Genomic DNA, 23,021 nt, shown 5'->3' with positions numbered 1-23,021 from the left:
TCTTTCTCAATTATCACCAGGCATTGAGACATCATAATACATACACAAGTGAGTATATTTCCTGTACATGTGTGTAAGACATACTGTAATGTAACAAAGAATTCGATACAGGTATATGCCAAATTTTAGAATACTAAAGTATTGACATTTTCTGGGATGCAGTCTGAAGATACAAAAAGTACACTCCACGCTTCTTATTGTATTGCAATTCTGTATTTATATATAGTGTCTCCTCCTGGACAAGTACAAGTTTTTCATCTGTGTCTCTATCTGGCTTAACAAGTAGTAAGTACATAAAAAAATCACTAAAGTTTAGAATGAAATATAATTTATTTTTTAATTTTTTTAAATTTATTTTTGAGAGACAGAGAGAGCGTGAGCAGGGGAGGGTCAGAGAGAGAGGGAGATACAGAATCCGAAGCAGGCTCCAGGCTCTGAGGTAGCTGTCAGCACCGAGCCTGAGACAGGGCTCAAACCCACAAACTGTGAGATCATGACCTGAGCTGAAGTCGGATGCTCAACCGACTGAGTCACCTAGGCGCCCCTGAAATATAATTTAAAACTTAGCAAATCTTGCAGTTTCTGTTCTGCTTATATTTTTTGAAGACTTCTGTCATTGAGATGTGCTTCTCAAATTGAACTTTCTCTGTTCGGGACTTCCTTTGGATTACTTCCCTTGTATATTTTCTGCACTAGTCATATATGAGGTGACCTATCTGCCTTGTCCAATTAGAGTGACCAACTTCTATGTAGAAAATTCCTAAGAAATTTCAACATACTCAACTCACTAATTTGCTTTTCCCAAACTAAGATGTTAGGATTAACCCTTTACAATTGAATATCTACTTTCAAAAATTTATTATTGAACTATAGTTGACATAAAACATTATATTAGTTCCAGGTGTACAACATAGTTATTCAACAGTTCTATACATTACTCACTGCTCATCATAAGTGTTGTCACTTTCTCTCCCTGTACAATGTTATGACAATCTTCTTAACTATATTTTCTATGTAGTACTTGTCATTCCTGTAGCTTACTCATTTTACAACAAGTTTATAACTCTTAATCCCTTTAATGAATATTTATTTTAAGAGTTGTTCTCCACTTTAAAATACCCCTAGCCAAACAGAACTTCTATGAAAGAATATTATGCAGTCATCCCTCCACTTCACATCCCCAACTTTTATCTTTAGTCTCAAAAGAGGCCTCCATATCTTCACAGCTTCAGCTCTGATTCCAAACTTTACTACAGTATGAGGACAAATATTTGGAGACAACATCTTTGTGTCCTTGCTTTTTCTCTAGAATGACAGCTTCACAATTTACTTCTGAAACTTAACTGGAAGAAATACTTCACATTCTCTTGTAATTCCTCTGCTTCCCTTCTGCTGCTTTAACTCCTCTAACATGCAGCTGAAATATGCAAAGAAGAAAAATTATGTATACACACACACACACACACACACACACACACACGTAAGTGTGTGGTAAGCTGGATTCTATACACCTTTACATTATCCTTTCCAACCCAAGAAGAATCCTATACTCCAAACTTCAAAACTATACACTTTGGCCATCCCTCTGGATAGGGTGGTCAATTATTCTGTTGGTTCCTCAGATAGCATATAAAATAAACTTTGTCAGAATTTACTATTTTTAACCTTATAGAAAGCTTATAGCAAAAAAAAAAGATTCTAAGGCAAGGAAGACAGTGATTTTATCTGATAGTAGTAAGTTTAAGACTGGTGATAATAATAATTAATAGTCTATTTATTGAGACTTTATTCTATGACAAACACTTGACATATATCATCTCAATTAATTCTTACAACAACCTGATTAAGTAAATATTATCCCCATTTTATTGCTAATGATACTGAGACTCAGAAAAATTAATTGCCAAAGATCGCACAGTAACTACTTACTAGTACATGGACCCAGACTACTTTGACTCTAATTCTTACATTATGTACTTACTACTTATTTTTTTAATAACATGGTAGTTCTGCAAAAATCAGGATTAATAATCTCCAAGATAAATTAATCATAAAGGCCATAGGGAGTAGGCTTTAAATAGCAGATCAATTGGTATTGAACTTTAAAGGGTGAAAATAATCTGAAGAGGCCAACACTCACATATGCAAGGCCAATGTTTGTGATTTGCTCTGCCTCCAAAATGAAACGCTAATAACCTACCAAGTTCTAAAGATCTTGCCTGCCTTCCAGTCTCACCTGGTTCCATTTTTTTCCTTATTTGTCACTCTGTTGTCCACCACAAATGTCTTAATCTTTCCCTAATGCACCTATCCCAGGATGTTTACACACTGTTCCCTTTTCCAATATTAGCTCACTCTCCCACATGCCCAGTGTTTACACAGTTGACCTTTTTTTTATCCTTCAAATTTCAGTTTAATTGTCACTTCCTCTGAAGCACTATTCTTGGTCACTCAACTTAAGCAAGTCCCATCTTTCTTGTACTCTGCTTGTTGATCTCATAAGCTATAATTAAAGCCTGCTCACTAGTTATTCAAAGCATATATTACATATGCTTAAAATGAGGAGTGAATAACAATAAATAATATTTATATATAATGTCAAGGCAACCTGTAGCACTTCAGTTTATCATATCTCCACTTACAACTTCTTGTTTTTCCAATATTTATTATAAATGAGACCCTTTACAATAATGACCAAAACTCATAGTTATAATCTGGTCATGACAGCAAACTCCAACTGACATTGACAATGCATTAAACCAGTAGGCACTAACTGACTGAGTGACCCAGATGCCCCAAGCCTGTGATATTTCTATGATACTTGCAAATATACCCAACTAATTTTGCCTTCAGATTATCCTAATTTCTCTGTAACATATCCATAGTCCTATATTTAAGGAATGACTACATTAGCCCAAAGTGTACCCTATTTTTTATTCCAATTATCCTCAGACAGTGCCTATACAAATAAAATAGATTTTTGAGGTATTTATATAGATAATTCAAGTTTAGGGCACATTTGTATGATTTGTTCTCATGTATCAACACATCATTCATATATATACATATATACATACTATATGTTATTAACATGTGTGTAGAACAAAATTCATAAATTCACCTATTCAATAAATATTTACTAAGCACCCATAGTATGCCAGGTAGTGTTATAAATCTTAAGGATATTGTGGTAAGGAAAGCAGACAAAAATATTCTTGGAACTTAGTTTCTATGAATGAGGGGAAAGAGAAAGGACACATAACACATGAGGAAAACATGAAGCTGTTAGATGGGAATAACTGCCAAGGAGAAAACAGAGCAGGAAAGAGGAATATGAAACAGGTGTGGTGTAATTTCAGGAAGAATAATCAAAGATTGTTTCATAGAGAAGGCATATTTTGGGAACAACATGAACAAACATAAAGGTTCTAGATATTCATATATCTGGGGGAAAACCCTCTTGGCAGAGAAGACAGAGCCATCAAGTGCCCCAAAGGAGTGTGCCTGGGACTTTGAGGAACAACCAGGAGCTTAATGGGGCTGGAGCCAATTGAGATCAAAGAATAGGAGGTCAGAAAGATGGGGCCAGAGGTGATGTCAATAATGAAAATCATGTAGGTCATTGCTAAGACTTTGACTTTTATTCTAAGTGGAATGGGAAATCGACTGGAAAGTTTCAAGCAAAGAAGTGATATGCTTGGACAGCATTTTGAAAGAAGGCTTTGGCAGCTGTTTTCAGAACAGACCACAGAACAGGACAAGAGTAGAAGCAAGAATGGCAGGTAAGTTCTTGTGTAATCTAGATGCAAGAGATGAAGTTTTGTTGGTGGCCTTGGAACTGAGAACTGGTCATATTATGAAAGTAGAGTCAAATGATTAGACCACATGTGACATTTGAGGGAAAGAAAGAGGTCAAGGATTATATGAAAGCTATTGGCCTGAGCAACTATAAGAAATGATATTCCATTAATTTACATGAGGGAAAACTGAAGGACAAGTAGGAATAAGCAGCTGTCCTCTCACTAGTTTAGGTTGGTCATGTTAAATTTGAGAAGTTTTTTTGGCATCAAGGCAGAGATGTTCAAATAGGCTGTTAGATATATTGAGTGTGGAGCTGAGGAGTAAAGTTCATGCTAAGGAAGTAGATGTTCAATGTCTAAATGACATTAGAAGTCATCAGAATGGATGAGACCACCAAAGGGGTAAATGTAGATTGGGAAGAAAGAGGTCCATGGCCTGACCTCTGAAGCACAGCCTTTATAGGACAGGGAGATGATGAAGAATCACTAAAAGAGATTTGAGAAGTATTTATAAAGGTAAGAAAAATGCAGCAAATATTTTCAGGACAGAGTAATCACTGTGTCAAAACTCTGGATGGGTAAGATGAACCCTGAAGAATGCTCACTGAGTGTAGCAACATATAGCTTGTCTTTAGCATAAAATATATTACTTATCTAGATTCCAATGTATTAGGACAAAAATGAATCTCCAAAATACTATGACAATACCGTATAATTATTCATTTAATTCTATTATGTCCATTGCTGTTTCAAATGTACCTAAGTTGGGAGAAGATATTTACAAATGACATATTGGAAAAGGGTTTGTATTCAAAATCTATAAAGAACTTTCAAACTCAAAAAACAAATAATCCAGTGAAGAAATGGGGAGAAAATATGAAGAGACACTTCTCAAAAGAAGATATACAAGTGGCTAATAGATGCATGAAAAACTGCTCAACATCACTCATCATCAGGGAAATACAAATAAAAACTACACTTAGATTCACCTCACACCTGTCGGAATAGGTAAAATTAACAACTCAGGAAACAAAAGACACTGGTGAGGATGTAGAAAAAGGGGAACACTGTTACACTGATGGTAGGAATGCAAACTGGTGCAGCCACGGTAGAAAACAGTATAGACAGTTGTCAAAAAGTTAAAAATAGAAATACTCTATGACCCAGCAATTGCCCTACTAGGTATTTATCCAAAGGATACAAAAACACTGATTTGAAGGGGCACATGCACCCAATGTTTACAGCAACACTAATCAACAATGGTCAAATTATGAAAAGTGCCCAAATGTCCATTGGCTATATGGATGATGGGCATTAAGGAGGGCACTTGTGATGAGCACTGGGTGTTATATGTACGTGATAAATCACTAAATTCTACCCCTGAAACCAATGCTGTACTATGTATTAACTCACTTGAATTTAAATAAAATCTTGGAAAGAAAAAAAAATCAAATTTACCTAGATCGGACTGTGAGCATAGAGGCTTGTAGATTAATATCAGCATCTGACAATTTCATATAAATCACCATCTATAAAATGAATTGTTGATACTGGTAGAACTTTTAATGTTTACAGTGCTTTTCAAGTACATTATTGAGTATGAAATATTCAACCTACAGAAATGGCATTATTATTAATGTCATTTTACAGATGTAGAAAGTGAGGTTCCAAAGGACGTGGGGACCAGTTTCGCTATGCGTGCTTTGGGAAATGGAATCTGGATCCAAAAGCCCACTTTTACCTTCTACCATGCTGCTTACACCACTGACTCTAAAACAGCAGAATATGTATGTGCATGTATGAACCTGTGTGTGTGTTTATATATGTATTTGTGTGTATATGTGGGCGTGTGTGTGTATGTGTATATACACATATACAGTTGTCATTATTTCTGCTTTTTTATTGATTGACTCATATTCTCTTAATCATTTTCCCTATCAGCAAACAAGCACCTGGGAACATACCGGAAGGCAATCTCTGCTGTGGCAGGCAAGTGCTTTGGAACCAGGGGTAATACTCCAGCTGTCATCATTTCTACCTATGTGACCTTGATTTAGTTTCTGGCTTACTTTCTTTGTCTTTACAACACAGATCATCATACCTACTTAAAAGGTTTTAGGCAGTGAAAACACACAATGTGTAAATTTGTCCCCTGAACCTTTCTAAGGCAAGACTGGTTACAGGAGCGTGTTGCTCCGCCCCGCCCCTTCTCAGCCTGCAGCGCATCCACTGCAACTGTGAGTCTTCCACAGAACCATTTTGAAGGCAATTACTCTGCCATAGTTCTCCCATTTTGTTCCAAGAATATGATGATATGATGGCTATGAAATGAAAGAACAAAGCCCATGGCAAATGTTATGACAATATTATTGATCTTATTATTATATCATCCAGAGCCACAAAAATCAAACCAATAATTCCTGTCCCAATGACAAGAGAGTTGACTGACAGAATGGCATTGTCACAAGCATTTTGCATCTAATTTGGACCTTTAATCTGTCATATGAGCATGTTAATTAATGATAGCTCAAAGATAACAGACTGGCGTTCCAAGAGCAAATTATTTTTAAACTAATCCCACAGGGTGGCAAAACTCAAATTAAACATATTCAACTTCAACTAGACGTTCACTTATCCTGAACATTAAAATCTCATGTTGTCCAAGCTTCTGGAGTTTTTCTTTTAATATACATATTTTATACCTTTTTAATATTATAGTTTTAATACATCAATTAAATAATAATACAATAATAATCATTAAATAATAATACAATAAATAATAATATTTCAATATTAAAAGAAAAACCTTTTATTTTAATGTACATAAGCTAATATGAAAGTAGAGTTGAAAACACAGTGACTCATAAACAAATACTTTTTGAGAGAATTAAAGAATAAATAAATCTGCTAGTGATCATTATTAGCAACAACAAATATTTTTCTAGGTTATCAAATACCAGAAGAATGAAGGTTCTGGGTTTTTTTCCTATAAAGAACATAATCTTTTTTATAACTGTGTGTGCATGCTGTGAAATCTTTTTCCCTTATTAATTTCCTTTTTACACCCAGTTTTTAGACAGCCGAAAATTATGAGTTTACAGAACAAGATGTACTTTCAGTTCTTATTTTATGGGTGAGGACTATGGCATTCACTATTATGAAAACAATTCTAAACTATGCTTTATTGTATTCTATTGTGCAATTTATATTCAGAAGATACTATCAGCACCAGGGAACAGGCAGAATTAATAAAAGACACAGTATTCCTGTTGTCCTAATAGTTATTAAAATGAAACTTCTCAGAAGACATTTATGGTGTCTTTTCAGAGATACTCTGCATACTTTGACAGATCAATCGGGCCTCTAGGTATGAATAGCAATGTCATAGGCCTTAGAGACACGCAGTGCTATGCTGGGAAGGGTCTTGATAATTATCCAGGCTGACTTCCTCATTTTACAGGTAGGACACCGAGGCTGAGAGAGAATTCATGATGAAGTCATGGCTAGAACTGAGGGCCTTTGTCATCTAATCAAGAATGCTTTCCACTGTTGTTGTTAATAATGGTAATAATCTTGTAGGGCACACCACAGGCATTACCAAAGATATCCGTATCATCCTTAAATGGCAAGACAAAACTGATGCAATTTTCACCATTTCTCAAAGGAAAAACCACAGTCTTGAGGGGGAATAACTAACTTATTACTATTATCTTGGTTATTTATCTGTTACATTTTTTTATCTGTCCCTTGATAGAATATAAGTACCATAAAAACAGGAAACATCCTCATTTGGGATACTGTTGAAATAATTCCCTATGCTTAGAACATGTCTAACACATTATTAATTCAATACATATTTGTTAAATAAACAGATACAAATTCACTAATTATGAGAAGTGCTACAGGGCACTTGGGTGGCTCAGTCGGTTAAGCATCCAACTTTAGCTCAGGTCATGATCTCACAGTTTGTGGGTTCGAGCCCTGCATTGGGCTCTGTGCTGATAGTTCAGAGCCTGGAGCCTGTCTTTGGATTCTATGTCTCCCTCTCTCTCTGACCCATCCCTTCTCATGCTGTCTCTCTCTCTCTCTCTCTCTCTCTCTCTCAAAAATAAAATAAAACATTAAAAATTTTTAAAAAGAAGAAAAGAGCTACAAAAATCTATTAAAATTTAAGACTGACCCTTAAAATGTGACAGTCAAAAATCACATACAAGTGTGGGCACATGCACACACATATACCATAAGGCAGAACATACCAAATGTCATGCAAATGAAATAAATAAGAAGTTGTAAGAAAATTGAAACAATCAACATGACTCTTGTAGTAAGGAGTATACAAAAATGAAAGCAGCTATGAAGCTTCATAAAGTTACAAAGTATGAAAAACATAAAAGACACATCAGAATTTTGTGACACCTCCAACTATGCTGACTAGCCTTAAGTGTGGAAGGTAAGGACTGGCAGAAGTGAAACAGGAAAGCTGGGCCTGTCTGAAGCTTGTAGGGTGAACAGAAGTCATGATAAATGGTGAGAGTATTTCTGAGGCTAACAGGATGCAGCCTGAGAATGGTTAAATTGTTTGAGAAATAAACCGACTTTTTCTAGAGGTGTAGAGTAACAAATGGTAGACAAATATTAAATAAAAAACTAATATCAGTAAGAGATTGGCTACAACACATGGTCATAAATTTGTGAAAAGGTGGTGGAAAGAAAGGAATGGAAGAATAGGAGGAAGGAAGGGAAAAAAGGAGGGAAGAAAGAGTGGATGGGGAAGGAAAGAAGGGAGGGAAAAGTAGAGAGAAGGAGGAGAGGATGAGGAAGAAAGAAAAAGTGAAGAAAAGAACATTTGGGGGACACCTACTCTACACTCAGCAGTGGATGCACAGCACTTTCACATACTTTTTTATTTAATCCTCACAACTCTCCATTTTTAGATCAGAAAATCAGCCTTCCAAATAACCCTAGAGTAATGTCAAGTCAAGATTCAACGGGATCCTATCAAAGCCAAAGCCATTTGTCACACATACTTTCAATCCATTTTGTACAGTTACTCTACATGCTTAAAATTTTCAAATTTAGTTTAGGCCTTAATGATTATAGAACACCTTTAAGTAATCATTTATTCTCTTTATAATAACCCTCTGAAAGTGTTCATATCCCTATTTTATAGGTAAAGAAATGGCAGATCAGAGAGGTAGCTTAATTTGTCTAAGAACATATGGAGATCAAACCCAAGTTGCAGTTCTCAGCCGATGATCCCTCCTACTATGACATGCAGTGAAATCCATTACACAGTTCATAGCACATCAACATCTACCGACTGCCAGGTACCCCACCAGGAACTCTCCATATTTGGTCTTTTCAAAACATTTGGAAAAGAAACAGATTTTCTTTCATTTCATAGAGAACAAACAGGCACATATCTGTACTTATAGCTCTTCTATAAAAACAGGAAAATAGACATTTTTAAATTCAGAGAGGAGAAGAGAAGACATTTTACTTATCTAGAAATCCTCCATCATGCCTCATTCTCAAGTTAACTAGATGTTGCTTTAAACTCTCCACCACTCATGATCATCCTTTGCTACATTCAACAACTTACAAAATCTTGAGAAGTTCCTTTAGAACAGTAATAAACCCAGAGTCAGTGAGTATAAGCCTATGTCGTTTTACTAACTTGTTAGATGACTTTAAGATAATTCCTCGACTTTCTTCTCCCTCATCAAGTTAATGCCACTTGCCAAGGTGCCGGGAAATATAGGGCAGAAGCAGAAAGATGATACTCCTCATCTACAAGATGTTCTTACAGATCTGCACAGATTTCAACATTAGCATGACATCGTTTCAGTATGTGTGTTTAAAAGTTAAAAGCAGAATTAAGTTGGTTTTACAATTTAGAAGAGTTTTCCACAAACACAAATATCGACACTTTACTGAAACCTCACCGAGAATTCTCATAAATTCACAGACATAAATTCTAAATATTTACACACATTGGTCTGAGAGTGTCTTTCCCTCCCCCTTCTGCTTCCCAACTTGTCTTTAGTAAAGCTTTCCCCAGCTTCCAACCCAGAGCTAATCTTTCCCTCAGCAGCTTCCAGAGAACTTTAGATTCCTACCACCACAATATTTAAAATATATTTTGTATTTATTTGCTGATGAATTTCCCATCTAGATTGCAAGTTTCCTTAGATCAGAGTTCAGGATCTTTTATATGCAGAAAGTGTTTAATAAATGCGTGTTTCGAAGAGATTAATTCCAGTATTATTTCATATGGTGAAAAGGAGCCATGAATTCCAGAAAAAGCAGGAAGTAGAAGTAGTGAAACTGAATTAAAAAAAAATTTTTTTTAAATGTTTTATTTATTTTTGAGAAAGACACAGAGCATGAGCAGGGGAGGGTCAGAGAGAGAGGGAGATACAAAATCAGAAGCAGGCTCCAGGCTCTGAGCTGTCAGCACAGAGCCCGACACAGGACTCGAACCCACAAACTGTGAGATCATGACCTGAGCTGAAGTCGGCCACTTAACTGAGCCACCCAGGTGCCCCATGAAATTGAATTTTTTAAATTGGCTACCCAAACATAAATTGGGAGAGCTTCAGGTTAGCACACAACAAAAATGTAAGAGCTTTGATAACAATAATAATTCATAACTTATTTAGTGTTTGACAAAGGTCTAAATACTAGATAAGCAGTAACACTTATTTGTTAGAAGAACTCCATCATACTATTGGTATATAATTTTTAATTATTTTTATCAACAGGTGCAAATTTTTATGTTAATTTTACATAGTTATGTAATTAGTATCTTAAGTATATAATTTAAAATATCTTCTGATGTCATTATTTTCATTTTATAGGTGAGAAACTGAAGTATAGAGAAGTTAAGTAGTTTTATTCAACATCAGAGCATGGCTAAGACACGGTGCAAACTGCCGTGGGTAACGTGGTTAAAACACACAGTCTCCATGGTTAACGCACACAGGCCTCTTAGGGATCCGCATGAGGGCATGAGATTTTGAGTTCCTGGCGCATACCTTAGAAACAAGAGAGCAGCGGTCAAGTCCAAGAAGTTCCTCCGCACGTATACCCACAGAGTTTTACTTACTTGTAGTCTTCTAAACCGAAATGCTGGCTAGCATGCACATTTTATGGAAATTTCTTGGGGACCCAGTTTCGGTATGGCATCCGGGGATGGGTAGGGGTAATGTAGCAGAAAGGGAGAGGGGACTATACCTCTGCCTCACTCCAGCAGTCTAGCCATAACATTCTCTTTATATCAAGCCTGCCAGGTGGGTGGGAGGCCTTGGACCTGACCCTGCGTGTCCTGACCTTGTCATTTAGATGAAAGGGTGAAACTGAATTCCTTTATATGATCACATCTCTGGTAGAAGAGAGCAATATTCCGTCATTCATTCACTCATTCACTTAGTGTTCTATGTCCATACAGTGAGTAAAGAACATTCATTCATCGTGGATTAACCATTAATACACTCATTGTTTTGTGCCCAACCAGTTGATTAAAAGCAGTCATTCACTGTTGATTGGTAGCATTTATTCATTTAGGTTAAGAGACTTTATCATTTAGCATTCTCTATCCATACAATTGGTTAAAAGTGTAAGCTCTACTGTTAGACCATTTCTAATTTTGGCTACACGGATTCCTAGCTATTTTACCTGGAGCAAATTCCTTTCTGCTTGCCCCTAAAATTTTTTTTTTTTTACTTCAAAACCAAGAAAAATAATACTTTTCTCATAAGATGGTTTAACAACTAAAGGAGATGATTCAAGTAAATCTCAACACTATCTAGGATAGTGTTGAGTAAAGTGTAGCTATAAATATTAATTACAATCTACTTTTATAACAATGGTAACAGTAAACAACTCTATTAGATAAATTAAATAAAAGATAAACTGACACACAGTCCTTGACTCTCAGGAACCCATGGTTAGTGCCACCAGAAACCCAGTGGTTTTCAAAGCTAGAAGAAATTGGGTGAAAGATTAACTAATTAAAGACCTTAAATATTAACCCAGACTGCAAGTATCAGACAACAAAATATGAGATTATAGATAAATAGAAATATTTTGACATATATATATATATATACAAATAGTAATATTCAAAATGTTAATAAAGACCATTTTTGAAACTGGCTGATAAAAGCAAAACGGAAATGGTAAAAACAAAATATATTGTACATTAGATGTCATAACTCACTCGATTATTAAAAAAACACATTCTTCATTAAAAATAAGTCATGTGCATTATCTGTCCAGTGATGTGCAATGTCATTTAAGACATTCCATCAGTCTGTGCTTGAGCACTCTTCTGTAATCGGATGAGGTGTCCAGGGAAGAGACAATGATAGCCAAGGCATTAAAATGTAATCAAGATATGCAAATTCATATCTAAATGTGATTTGCTGAGAAAAAGAAATTAATCTAGGCATGGTCAAATAAACAATGTGTAATATGGATAATTAATTACCAAATTAGCAGCTGCAGTCCCTTGAGGAAATTATGCAGATTGAAAAGGCCCCCATCCACTGACACAATTAGACCACTTAATGGCAAACTCTCAACAAAATAACCCTGGGGAACATCACAAAACAAATAGCCCAATCAACCTTAGTGTCCCAAACTTCACTGCAGTATTTAATATTATTTCATCTTGTTTCTTCTCAGTTTGAATGTATTCAGAAAGATTTCATCATACCTTGCTAGAAAATATTCTGAGATGCCACCCTATGGATGTTCCATTAAGTGGTCCCCTCAAAGTCTAGTTTTCCTCTAACAATCAAATATTTCATTATTGAAATCTGAAACTGTGCAAATGACAACACTTCACAAATGAGGAAAGGCCAATTATATATCTCCTGTCAGTAACAGCAAAATCAGGAATGTTGATGCACCATGAAAATGTGTATCCTCTGTGGCCTGATGTCACCTGGATATTATATCGACATCAAAGAAAGGATCCCTACACTTCCCTGATAATAAATGTCATCTCAGGCAAGAGTATTTTATCTCCAGGAAAGTCAGAATATCCTATGTCTGCCCTTGAAGGGTATAGAAAGTAATCCTACCTTTGCCCCCTCTGCTCCACCAACACAAAGGTAGGTGACAAAGCTAATCCTATAGAACCCTTTGAGATTAAACCTAACAGAACCCATGAGATTCTGCTGCTAAATCCCTTCAAAAAATTTGACTCCACCACTAGAGAGATGCCAAAACTTCCTGGATAAAAATTAAAGATCCTCTTCCCTCACCCAAAGAAAACAGTTTATTATGTATTTTATTATTACCATTTTATAATTATAATTGCTAAAAAGACTACTCACAGAGAATTTGAGATTCACAGAGAAGAATCTATATTAGTATTGTTGATGGTTTAGTTGTACCTATCATTTATAGATACCAAAGGCCTCACAACTCAAAGAACTGTATTAATGCTCTCCCCGGTCAAATGTCCTCAGATTATTTGAAAATCACCCTACATAAATCAATTCCCCAAGGTCATACCTGAGTGACCAGTGTTCCAGCACTCTGACAGTGCCTACTTCCACCTTAGTATTAAATCTTGTCTACAAATCAACAGTGTCTCGAACTCCTTTTATACGAATTTCTTCTCTGAGCCACCATTATTACTCATTTCCTAATTTTTTATTTTTCAGAGTTTTGGAGTCAATCTGGATCAAATATTGATTTGTCAAGTAAATCTGATGACCAGATTCTTCCTTTCACAACCCAGAAATTCTATACAGAGAGATAGCATTGTTCATTTTGACCTCATACTTTTATACCAATATGACCTATTGACTTAGCACATTCCCCATTAATGGCTCCCTAACACTTTTCCGTAATGAACTAGGATTCTTCGGTGGTCCAAACCTCTCTGGGTTTAATTACTAGATCACAATGAACACTGGCCTCATTGCCCATGTGTAATCTCATTCTAGCCTTTTAGATCTCATCTATATACCTGGTTTCTCCAGTTTTTAATTTCCTTTGTTATTAAGGAACTTTGGCTAAGACAATTAGAGTCCTAGTTTTATCCTTTACCAGGTCTATAAGCTTGGACCAACATTGCTTGAAATACACTAGGTTAAGATAATTTTTAATCATAGTTCCACTACTAAAATAAACTCTTTGGATCCTGATTTTATGGTTGATAAAATTAGGATATAATATCTGTTCCATCTTTCCTTAGACTTGCGGTAAGTATAGTATGAGCTGAATGTGTGTATGTATGTATGTATGAATATTCTTTGTAAATTACATAGTATACCAAAGAAACATTTTGTGATTTCTGGACGTGGTCTCAATAACTGCATCCTATATGATAATATATGGCTGCAAGAACACCTGGCTATACAGGATTGCATTACTTGGATGTTTCCTTTAAATTTTTTTAAACTTCATACCCTTCAATTTTTTTGTACACTAAGATATAAAATCCCAGGGTTTTGTGACATTTCTTTGATCTGGGAGAAGAAATAACACAAGAAATCCTACCTAAGGAAGGAGTCAGAAACATCAAAGCAGATAAGTACAGTGTGAGAAAAAATGTCCATCCCGCAAACATGTTGACAGGAAATTTGGATTGTCACAAAGTAATGGTATCAACCATATTCTTTCAGAATAAAATCAAAAGGCCAGGCTATGAATCAAGAAAAAATAAGTTGAGCAGAAAAACTGGAAGACTGAATTAGAGATTTGATCATATCTACTCTCCAGTTATTTTTAAATACTGTTTTGCATCAGATTTAAACACACAAATATACATGCCAATACATGTAGACATACACATATCCTATACACCCACTCACCTGCCAAAGAAATCTTGATAATAAAGTATATAAACTGAATGAAAGAATATGACATAAATAATAACCAGACAGCTTACTTAGTACCCTGACACATTTTACAGAAATAAGTTGTGATGGAGAGAACCTCCATGTTCACTGGGTCAAGGCCATATGTCCTTGATTCCAAGAGAACTTAGAAAAACATTAAGCTGGAAAATATTTGTTGTTTTAGTCACATGATGACAAACATAAATTATTTTTTTCATTAACTGAATAAAGCTATCATTACAAAAAATCATGTAAAAAAATGAAACTGGAAGTTAATGCTTCAGTCAAACTACCAGAGAATACAAAAATAAAGATCTAAGGAACCACGTAATTGGTAGCAAAATCTTCTTAGTTTTTGGTCCTTTGGCATCATGCTTCCTAATTGTTCTTTCTTTCTTAATTTCTTCTGAAGTTTCTACCCATTCTCTATGAAATGTAGCTTTTTGGTAAATGATGATGATAATGATGATGTTGATAATATCATGTTTGGTTTGGGAGAATCTTCAAGCATTCTTAGGTTTTCCTTAGTCTTGGGTAGAGCACAAAGATCATAAATGGAGTCTTTAAATATAGAAATATACTTGTTTCCTATAATTTTATTTCTATATGATAGACTCTGAATCAGAAGATAGTATAGCAGCACCATACTTTTGGGGGTCAACGATAGAATAAGTCCACATAACATGATTTTTTGTTTGCTTATTCCCAAAAAGTACTTTTACAGAAAAAGGAATATTTGGTAAAGAGTCTTATCTACAACTCAAAAATCAGTATGTGATGGCAGAGTCTACTATGAACTTTCAGCCTGCTTAATTAATTGCTTGGATCACTTTGCAGTTAATTAATATAGACTCTATTGTGAAAATGCCTGAGAATCCCCAAGGAAATAACCTGTATGGATAGGTCATCAGCATGAAGGGCAAAAATCAATAGGAGTTGTCTAGAACTGAGACAAAAAAAAAAAAAACAAAAAAAAAAAAACAGGCTTTTCTTCATCTAGGCAAAGAACATAGGATCACTCCCCAAATAAAAACTGCTTCATATGGTCCAAAAATACAAGTGTCTGGTTTTCTAGCTTTGGTACAATTGATTTTCATTGACTATCCACTTACTTTTCACTTTGTGAAATTAAATATCACATTGGAAATATTTAGGGCTCACCCAATATCCCAGGTACTGCTCTGTACTCCCTGACACCCCCACCAGATCCTTGAGGAATGAGGGTTTGGGTCACCACCACAGGAAAGAACGCACCAGCCTCGGCTGGCTAGAGCTTGCTGAGGCCAAAGAGAATACAGAATAAGAAGTAGAAGGCAATTGTAAATACTAGCGACAACCATGTAACCAGTTACAGAAACAAAAACTGAAACTGTCAAGAACATTTCTTTATTTTGTTACGAATGTTTGGGGGTGGCATGGGGGTGTGTGTGTGTGTGGCACAAGGATATACTTTTAAACAAGTAACTATTTTCTTTCTCCTCTTATTCCCTTACCATGTAACATAAGGAATATTGATTTCACATCATAGTGTTTGTTAACCTTGTATCATTTTTAAGTTACAGGATACCAAGGAGAAGAGTAAACCTCACTCATAGATTTTACGTCCTCTTCTGGAGAAGAGGATATGCATTTTTGGTTATAAGAAGGATTGTTGTATTATATTTGGTATATTTGTTATTGTCCTTATTTGAAGGTTAAATATGGGTCAAAGAGATGTGTATAAGTGCCTCACTGACAAAGGAAAGCTGTGTTAATTTTATGTGTCAACTGGACTAGATCAAGAGATGCCCAGACATTTGGTCAAACATTGTCCTGGCTTTTCTATGTGTTTTTGAGTGAGAGTAATATTCAAATTTATAAGTAGATTGAGTAAAGTAGATTGTTGTCTCTAATGTGCGAGGCCTCATCCAGTTAGTTGAAGGCCTAAACAGAAGCAAAAGGCTGACCCTCCCCTGAGTAAGGGAAAGAATTCTTCCTGCCCGACTGTCTTTCAACTGGGACATTATTGTTTGTTTGTTTTTCCTTTACTTGGACTAGAACTAAACCATTAACTCCCCTGGTCTCCAGCATGCTAATCCAGCCTAGAGATCTTGGGACTTGCCTGCCTCCATAATCAAGTGAGCCAATTCCTTATAATAAATCGATAGACAGACAGACAGATAGATAGGCAAACATATAGATAATCAATCTGTATCCTATTCATTCTTTTTTCCTAGAGAACCCTGACTACAGATTTTGGTACCAAGAGTGAGGTGCCTCCTCTATCCTTCCCTTCCTTCCTCTGTTTCAGTGAACATAGAAGTCATGGCTTCGCATGGCATGACTCAAAATGGAAGACACCTGACCTGCTGCAGACTTCACCTGAGTCAGAAACAAGCCCTTATAAGGTGCATCACCCAGACAGCTACCACCAAGTTTCCTAACACAATATTTTGAGATCTAGGCTTCATTCTGACTATGTCTAGGACCCTGAGATTAAAACTAAAAATGGCTAAAATGTATAATCCCAAATATTAGGCCATAGTACTTGATAAATACAAATAAACCTACAATGCAATCAATAAACCAGTATTCCTACGATTGTTCTTGTGCATGCAGAATCACCAGGCTCCTTATGGTCCCCATTTGCTTTCCAGGACATCTTCCAAGGAATGCGACAAGTGTGTTTGCAACTTCGGCCAAAGTATCAGCTCCAGTATATATGTGGTGCCCATCATGTTCTACTCCTGCTCTGGATCTTGCTTTTGAAGAGGGATGCCTAACCAATCACTTAAATAGCCTATTCATTGCTGCTACCTTGATAACATTTGTAACAAGAAAGCTGCCTCTCAATGCTGTCAAAGCTGCAATGTGGGTTTTCAGGATAGGTGGATAAGAACTGACTTTTCCTATTTGTTTGCTATTTTTGTCTTCTGGATCCCCAAACAGAATGTGCTCTATACACAGATTTCCAGTCTCTCATAAAAATAGCTTCTCCAACACTAAGTGATCAAAAAGAAGAAGAAAGTTTGAAGGAACAAAAGCTATGCCCCTCCATTTATATCCCTCTCTACTCCAACAAAATTGCTTCTATTTTCTTGATTTAGAAAATAAAAGCCCACATATAGTTCAACGAATGCAAATACATATTGACGAATGATATAGGCCAATATAAGGAGGAAGATACTCTTTTACAATATTAAAAAGCAAAAGCTATTTTTTTCACTCACATGACTTCCAGAAGACACAACTGTTTTTTCTTAATTACTCTACATTTTATCCAATACCTCTCTATCCCTGAGTATCATCTTTATGAACTACTTCTGACCTATTATATGACCATTCTAGGACATATGAGGAGAGATGCACTGCTGCCTAGTCATATGGATATACAAAGCTATCTAAACACTAAAATAAGAGTAAATTACACAAATATTAAAAAAATTTAAAAAATCGAATAGTGACATTTAATGCCCTCAGATGTCAGAAAACAGCACAGCTTTAGTTATGTCCCTCTATTGTGATTTGTAATGGTTCAGGTCAGAGTAATTCCAAAGGAAAAATTAAAACTGCAACTGGGGGAACTCATTCTATATGCAACTTAACTATAACTTTTCCCGTGAAATAGTTACAATGATTATATTTTTGACTGCTATTATTGAAAAGATAATGTCATCCAGCACTCAGGAACACTGAATTATGTGAAAGTGAATCTTTTCAGAAAAATATTTTAATTAAGGTAAAATCACTTTTTTTCCCAAATTTCTAGGCGATGCCATTTTACACTAATGATCATATGATCTCTTTTCCAAAATATATATATATGTATATATATGTATATGATCTCTTTTCAAAAAATATATATATACATATATATATATATAAACAGTATGTTAATCCTCATTGTTGCTATGAATATGAAACCTATACTTGGTATACTGATGTTTTCTTTTATGTACTACTCTCTAGTTAATAATAGCAGCACGCTAGAAAGGATAGCAATGTGGAAATCAACATTTCTCAAATGGTGTTCTTCTCAAAGGACTTGCCAGATGACTTAAATGCATAACGAGCCTTCTTTCTTGGTTTTCTCTCATTTGCTATCAAAAAGTGCCAAGCATTAGCACCTGCACAAAAGATTAGGGATGATAGAATTCTAGAAGCTCACTTAACAGGGAAGTACACAGTAAAAAGACATACATAAAAATACATACATTCTTTTTAAAGCAGTTGTTTAATTAGTTATAATTTTTTAGATGAACCCCCCCACCCCATGCTACCATATTGTCATCCTTTCAAGGCCCATCTTTTGCTTTTCAGGGAAGGTGTGGGGCTTGAGATCTGATGTCTTTATTTGGTTTTGATTATGCATTTATGTTGAAATCCAATATTCTAGGAAAGTCTTGTTATTCTGATTGGTTTACCTCCAAGATACTTCAGATCAGTAGCTGTTTTACTGAAGTAAATCTTGAGTATTTAGATTTTTTAAAATTCCTATACATGCTTTTGTGAAATTTCTTTAACTTTTAGAAATTGTGAGGATTCTGAGTAGCCCTTCAAATTGTTTTTTTTACATTCTATTACAAAATACATAGAATTATTTTTTCACTTGACTTTGCTTGCTCTTTTTTTCCTCCATGTACTCACCAAGACAGGGCAATCTAGAGTATATTTCTATTTATGGACTAAACTGATGATCTTGATTTTTATTCTGAACTGTACTGAAAGGAATAATTATCTCCGCTGGGAAAACTAGTTACTGTTTTGGGACAAGCCATTCCCTGGTTCACTTAAAATAGGAACAGTATGATTTGCTTAAGATGTGTCGCAATATCCATGGCAGTAGAGTTCAGTATCTTTAAAGTTAAGGCGAGCAGGGGTTTAAGCATGCTATAGAAAAGTTGATGACCCTTTTTCAGAAGTAGATGGTAAAATGAGAAATGAAAAAAACAGGGCAAATACTGGAACACACATACATTTCTTAAATCAGTTTTAAGGAAGGAGAATTGATACATATTAGTTACCTTTTCTCAATACACTTTAAGAGAAAATTACACAAAGAGATTTGTTCCCTTTACCAAATGAAAATAGAGTGGCCTTACCTGGTCAGTTGAATAGCTTAATGAAAGAACTGAGATGGTAAAAACGCTAACTACTCTTTACTCAATTAAGAGTTGAGTATCTATATAAAAGCCTGCCCAAAGTAGATACGCATTAAGCTTTCAAATACCACTAGCTCTCAGCACAGCACTGCAAGATTTATGAATTTAAAGAGTAGAATTCAGGACATGGAGATTAATTCTGAGAGAATATCAGAAGTTGAATTTTATACACATACATAATGCATACATATATGTGTATATATATGCATATATAGACATGTACGTGTTTGAGAGGAACATAAAATCTGTGCCTTTCCAACTGTAACTGGTTAAATTGTGCTTCATTTTATCTTTTTTTCCTAGACCTTTCCTTTATAGCTTACTTTAATCAATATTTATGCTGAATATTTTATTTAGAAGTTTTATGTTTATAGAAAAGCACACTTGATTATGAAAACATTGATTTTATGTCTTGCTCCCTAATCTATGACTAGGCAGATGAATGGTAAAGTTAACTCACTCTCCCAAATGGTTATAAAATCTGTACTTCAGGCCAAGTTCCAAGAGGTCACGGCTTGTTTGAAGACTTAACATATTCTCATGCAGATATATTGCAGAAACCATCCCCTAAATCAGAGGCTAACAAAATGTATGTTGGAATAATTTACCATGCAGAGGGGTTAAATAAATAGAGCTCCAATAGTATATCAGTGGGATGGCCAGTGCTGGGGAGGATACTGTAGAAGGGAAGATCCTCTAGAGGAACAAGGCATGAATGAGTGGTCAGAAGTCTTAAAGAACAGCAACATAAGCTAATATCCTCACTCAAGGTCAACCTAAACTTCTAATATTAGAAAAATAAAATGAGGTAACATGAGACTGTGCATGCATGAAGTTACAATCTACCTAGATATTATAGGAAGTTTTGTGCCTGATTTGAAAATAGTATGTTTCTTCCTTAATGTGATTAATACAGAGCAATTGTAATTATGAAGCCTATGCTACCGATAGCTTTGTTATATGCTGATACATATGATGCTTTATAGGAATATGTGATTTAGGGTCTTATTAAGCCATGCAAGTTCCATCTCTGAGAGAGCCCATTACACATTTTGAAAGAACTTTGGTTGGCTGAAGACCCAGGCTTCCCTTTTTTCTTGAGGGAATACCAGCCTCTCTCAAGTTTTCCCAAATGGTTCTGGGAATACCTCTCTGGGTTTATTCCCATTGTAGGCCATATTACAGTAAATTAAAATTGCCCATTTCTGTGCCACCTCCCATTATACTTAAGCTCTTTGATGGAGAGGTGTCTTACTCAAGTGTTTTTTTTTTCAGACCTTATATCCAATTGATGACAGGGTACCATCCTCTCTACTACTAAAATATATCTCTTTCCCAACTCCCTCTTACCAATTTTGATACTACAATCGTACCACAGGGTCTCATCATCTTTTGTTTGGATGCATTCGATAGTCACCGGAGTGGTCTTCCTGACTCTGCTCCTATCCCACTAAATCTACCCTACTGAGGGGTGCCAGAGGGGCGTTTCTAAAACTATCATTCAAGTCATTTCCCTTAATAACTCCTTCAAATGACTTCCGATGCAAAGGATGATAAAAGCCAATCCCTTTACCCACTGATTTCTTTCCATGTTCCCTTCGGTCACACACTTTAGGGAGAATATCTTCCATTCTCTTTCTTGAACATTCTACATCTATCCTAACCAGGGTATTTGCCTTTGAATGCCTTTCTGCTTGGATTCTCTGCTCCAAGATCTCTGCATGGCTACCTGCTTCTAGTCACTCAGGTCTCAACTCAAATTTCACCCTCCCAGAGAGGTCTTCTGTGACTCTTTAGACAAAGGTGCCTACACTGCCTCAGTCAGTCATTCTTATATTTCCCTACTTTGTCTTTTCCATAGCACATTTTAGTATCAGAACTATCATATTCAGGCGTGCCTGGGTGGCTCAGTTCATTAAGCATCCAACTTCGGCTCAGGTCATGATCTCATGGTTCATGGGTTTGAGCTATGTGTCAGGCTCTGTGCTGACAGCTCAGAGCCTGGAGCCTGCTTCGGATTCTGTGTCTCCCTCTCTCTCTGCCCCTCTCCAACTCATGCATGCTCTCTCTGTCTCTCAAAAATAAACATTTTTTAAAAATAAAAAAAAGAAACTATCATATCCGTTGATGTATTTATTGTCTATCCCACTTGAAGATAAACTGCTTGAGAACAGAGACTTTTTCCCATCCATTACTATTTCTCAGTTCTTGGACCTGTGCCTGATAAACAGTTGGTGACTGATAAATGTTTTGAGTGAGTGGTAGAGAGTTTGTCTTCTTAACCCCTCTTCCTCCAATGCCTCACACCATATACATTTTAGATAAATAAGAAATATTCATTGATTGAATTAGTGTTTTCCCTGAGAATAATCTGCTTGACAATAATTTGGTACTATGGGTTGAATTATGCCCCTCAAAAAGATATGTTTAATTCCTAAACCCTGGTATCTGTGAATGTGATCTTACTTGGAAACAATGTCTTTGCTGATGTAATGAAGGTAATACAAGGTCATTCTTTATTAAGTTGGCCCTTAACCTTAGTGTCCTTATAAAAACAGAAGAGATACAGAGACAGACATGAATAAAAGGAAAAATACCATGTGACAATAGAGGCAGAGATTGGAGTGGGGTGTGTGCAAGCCAAGGATTGCTGGTAACACCAGTAGCTAAGAAGAAGGCATGGAGCAGACTTTTCCTCAGAGATCTCCAGAAGGAACCAACCTTGCCACAACCTAAAATTTTGACTTCTGACCTCCAGAAGAGTAAAGAATAAATTTCTGTTGTCCTTAGCCATGCAGTTTGTGATACTTTGTTAGGACGGCCATAGGAGATTAACATATACAACAAAAAGAAAAAAAAAAGGTTGGGATGATGAGTAAGAATTAAAATGTGAGGTGCCAATTTACTATCATTCCATTATGAAATGTAAGAAAATGTTCCAGTTTCCATTATTTACTAGACATGTAACTATAAGTATACATTTTAACCTCTCTGAGTCTGTTTTCTTGTTTTTAAGATGTGGTTTATAATGCTCATCCTATAGTGTTATAATATTAATAGTTAACATACGTAATTCCCCCAAAACAGTGTCTAGTACATAGTGAATATTCAAAAATATTAGCCATTATTCTTCCTCAGGGGCTGTAAAGTGTTAACAGTGAATAAAGACTGATTCTATAACCAGGAACTAAGTAAATTCTGCTCATCACTCGGCAATTTAT

Source organism: Suricata suricatta, chromosome 10, assembly GCF_006229205.1.
Source record: "Suricata suricatta isolate VVHF042 chromosome 10, meerkat_22Aug2017_6uvM2_HiC, whole genome shotgun sequence".
In the NCBI taxonomy this organism is placed as follows: Eukaryota; Metazoa; Chordata; class Mammalia; order Carnivora; family Herpestidae; genus Suricata; species Suricata suricatta.
This window is presented reverse-complemented; position numbering follows the sequence as displayed.